The following is a 4,741-nucleotide window of genomic DNA, read 5'->3' on the forward strand; positions in this document are numbered from 1 at the left end:
CAGTTTTAGAAAGATGAAATGTTCCTGCTCTTAGCCCTGCATGCCTGCAGCCTCTCTCCAATACACACCAGGAGTGGGTGACAGCTGGACTTTGTGCATTCCCTCTAGACAGCCACACACAAAGGGAGCTTCGGTGTCACTGATGGGCCATCCACATCATGATGGGCCATCCTAGGCAGGATTGAAGGGAGGTGCAGACTCTTACACCTGAATAGGCTGTATCCTGTACCCACACAAAGGGCTGCATACCACCTTGTAGTGAGTCTGGAGCCAGAGCTGGGAGGAAGTACCTAGGTGCTCTTTAAAGCTAACCCTTCTTGAAAGTCACCGCCACTTCCAAGGCACCACTGGGTATAAGAACTGGACATCTCACCCTACCACTTCAGTACATTACTGGACTTGTGAAGAACTCTGCCAGGAGAAAGGACTGCTGTGCTTCTAAAAGGACTACCACTCTTCTGGACTGCTGCTCTGGAAGAACTACTTTTCTGCTGTGCTGCCCTGCTCCCTGCTACCTCTGCCCTGACTAAGGAAGGACTTGACCGATCTCACTTGAACCTAGAGTGACTCCAAGGGCATGCTGGATTGCCCCCTTCTTCTAAGTCATATGGACATCACAGACTTCTCATCAACCTGCAACAGCACCTGGACTTTGCCTGCTGCAAGTCTTGTCTTGCCAAGTGGTGCCAATCTGGTCCTGGGCCCTTGGAAGTGGGTATAAAGTGCTGCTACATCAAGACCCCATGCACCGGCCATGTTCCGCCAATCTGAACCGGTGCATCTCCCTCGATACCAACGTATCGCTGGCTGATGCAAGGACCCAAGACATCGCATCATCGACTGCGCTGTACATCATCTCCAGTTTTCAACGCATCTCGACTTTGCACGACTTGCCGCCGAAGCATTACCTTAAATCCTTTGCTTCAATGGAGATGCATTGCCTGTTGCTTCCCACATCTTGGCTACGTCGCTGACGCACTTAAGGTACTTTTCAGCGGTACATGGCTGATCCCTGTATCCGACCCATGCTCCCATCATGTTCGGCCTGCACTTTTGGATTTACCCCGTTTAAATATAAACTCATTTTCAAAACTGGCATGGAGTCTTTTTGTGGTGTTTTCACTGTGTGACTATTTGAAGTGTTGTAAAAATACTTTACACATTGCCTCTTAAGTTACTCTTGCCTGCTCTGTGCCAAGCTACCAGAGGGTGAGCACAGGTTTATTTATGTTGTGCATCTGACTTACCCTAACAAGGATCGTGGTTCCTGCTTGGACAGGATGCATACCTCTGCCAACAAGAAACCCAATTTCTAACATTGGTGATCAATGACTTGGTGTACACTACTCCACCATTTCTAGACCAATTTGAAAAAATTCTCCCTGATTGACATTTGTAGATTTTTCGAAATGTTCCCCCATCCTAACTGCCTGTATTGCCTGTGACATCTCCTGCAAAGATGAAGTTTGAAACGGCCAACATAGAGAGCAACACTGTGGTCCAACTCAAACAGATTTGTCAGCAGAATAGTTTGCCTGCCAAGAGGAGCATCAAGAAGGCAGAGCTTCAATCGGCTTTGAGGGCATGGGCAGAGGCCTATCAGACCCCCACAGACAATGAGGAGGTCGGGTCAGAATAGGAGGAGGAATTAGAACAAGACCTTCCTGAGGGTCTTGACATGCGACCTGTTGGGGAGGAGGGAAACATCCTCCCAGGATGGGAAGTCCATCAATGTGTAGGGAGCAGTGTGTCATCAAGGGATCTGTCCCCAGAGGAGCTGGAGGATAGGAGGGGGGAGAGGAAGCTAAAACTTGAGCTTGAAAAATTAGAGAAGGAGCAGGCTATAGAGGAGAAGATACTGGCCATGAAGGAGCGCATAATTGCACATAAGCTCAGTGTATTGGAGCTGTATCTCAGATCTAAGCACATTGATTCAGCAGTAATGGTGGAAGCATGCCTGCAGTGTCCACTGGAGGAATGGTCTGCATACCAAAAGTTTTGGTGCCCATTTATGTGGTGGGGGATAACATAGATAGACAAATCATTCTAAGCCTATGGAGTGGCTCTAAGGTTCACATGGTTCCTGAAGAGTCATGGGGGGTAGCTTGTGGAGGTACATGCCAACAGTGGGGGAGGATGCACTCTTAGCACTAGAGGTAGAGGAACAGGCACAGTACACTGCCATGAGATCCATTCATTTTTTTTTAATAATTCTTTTTATTAACAGTCATCAACATATACATACAGTACAAAGGATTTTGGCATGTGTGTATACAATGGAGACAGACAGTGATCATTAATAAAACAATACTTTCCATTGGATGCTACGGAGTAGGGGCATCATCGTAGTCGATGCTATGGGGTGGGCTACATATATTCCCCCGATAAGAATTCCATTGGTCCCAAATTTTAGACCATTTTCGGGGGCAACCTCGAGCTGTGTAGACTGTCTTTTGCTGTACATGCACCAATCGAGGTCTTTTTTCCAGTCTACAATCGTGGGTGCATGTGCTGCTCCCCAGAGCTGTGCTATATTTCTTTTGGCTACCGTAAGCCCAAGCGTGACCCATTGCGTTTGATGATTATTTAGGTCAGTGGGCTCCCAGATGTTTAGGAGGCATCTACGAGCCTCCGGACGGAGAGTGACTGTTAGGACTTCACTGATTACATCTTGTACCTTCCTCCAGAAGGATTGGATATGTGTGCAGTCCCAAATTATAAAGATAAATGTGCCTAGCTGAGTGCATCCCCTTCTACAGTTCCCCCCCCATGGATACTCTCATATGTAGCAGTTGGGGACCGTGACGTAGACTGTGTGGAGGATCTTACGCTGTATAAATCTAAGGCGTGCTGGGATCGCGACTATCCTCGAGGAGGACACCGCTTCCTGCCACTCCTCATCGTCCATTTCAATGCCGTCCCTTACCCATTTGTCCCGTAGAGCGTGGAGGGGGTTTTCCATGTTGTTCATCAATTTTTGGTATATTAAGGATATGGTTCTCTCGGGTAAATGACCGTCAAGTATCCCGTTTTCAAGGGGAGAAGCGTCAGGAGGGGAGGATCCCTCCGGAAGGAGTGATCGAAGTGCATGGCGGGCCTGTGCGTAGTGAAATCATTCTGAATCCGCCAACTCATTCTGGTGTTGAAGTGTGGTAAATGACTTCACCTCACCCTTGTCCCAGAGGTCCCTGATACGCGAAATCCCAATAAGTTCCCACTTATCAAATGCCTTTGATTTCCAAAGGTCACCCAGCATTTGGGAGTCCCATAACAGAGTTGCTAGAGTGGGTTTCTGCCCCCATCCAAGCGATCTGTTGGCTGCATGCCAGATATTGGTCGAATGTTTAGTAGGGACCGTAAGCGGATATCTACCTGGTTTTGAATAGAGCACCCGATTGTAGGTCCCCCTGGGGAGGAGCCACCTATCCATGTTATAGCCGGGGTCATCTGGTCGGCCATATATACCGTGGTTAATAGCCACAAGACGTGCTGCCCAGTAATATTTCTTGATGTCTAGTAGGCTAATTCCCCCAGCATACCAGTTTAGTGTGAGTTTATGTAGTGCAATTTGCGGTTTTCCGTCCCACAGGAGATCTCGCTGGAGCCCTTCATCTTCTCTAAAGTACGAGTTAGGGACGGGATCAAATGAGTTCTGCAAAGCATTGAAAAACCGGGGTAGCGACATCATTTTAAAAAGAGCTGCTTTGCCCAACATCGAGAGAGGAAGCGTTTTCCAGCTAGTTATATCTCGTTTGAGTCTTTGCAGTGGTGGGACGAGGTAACGGGCATAACAGAGCGTCCGATCTAGGGAGATGAAGATCCCCAAATTCTTAAAACCTTCTGTAGCAATTTGTATTGGGCAATCTTGCAGTGGTGGGGGCAGGACTCCCCTGAGGGCATAAAGGAGGGATTTCTGCCAGTTGACACTGAATCCAGAGTACCTGCCAAATATAGTCAGGATGTCAAGGACGGCAATCAGGGATTTCCTGGGGGAGGCAAGGTACAGCAAAATGTCATCCGCATAGAGGGAAATACAATCTTCCCAGTCAGGAGACCAACGCAGTCCGCGTATAACTGGATCTCTCCGGATCCATGCTGCAAGGGGTTCTAGGGCCAAAGCAAATAGTAGGGGAGAGAGGGGGCACCCCTGGCGGGTCCCCCGACTGAGCTGAAAGGTGTCTGATTTTTGTTATCAACTATGACTTGCGCCATAGGTTCATGGTATAGGAGGAGTACCCATTGTAGAAAATCCGGTCCAAATCCCATCTTCGCGAGTTCTGCGAAGAGATATGACCACTCGACAGTATCGAACGCCATGGTGGCATCCAGGGAGACAATTAGCGCCTCCTCTTGAATAGTGGCCACTTTACCCAGAACACCGTGGACCCTGCATAGATTCAGTGCTGTATTTCTGTGCGGCATGAAGCCAGATTGACCCGGGTGTAGTAGGCCCCCTATGACCTTCACTAAACGATTGGCTAGTAGTTTGGCCAGGATTTTAGGTTCTGCGTTGAGGAGCGAGATAGGGCGGTATGACGCACAGTCAGTTTTGGGTTTTCCTTCTTTGTGGATGGTAACAATAGTAGCTATTCTCTGGTCTACTGGCAACAATCCCCGCTCTCGGCTATCCTTGTACATGGCCTTTAAGTATGGAGCCAGCTTTTCACGGCGTAGTTTGCAAAGTTCAATAGGAATGCCATTGGGACCCAATGCCTTGCCGGAGTGCAATGATCGTATTACA

Source organism: Triturus cristatus, chromosome 7 (assembly GCF_964204655.1).
Source record: "Triturus cristatus chromosome 7, aTriCri1.1, whole genome shotgun sequence".
NCBI classification, from domain to species: Eukaryota; Metazoa; Chordata; class Amphibia; order Caudata; family Salamandridae; genus Triturus; species Triturus cristatus.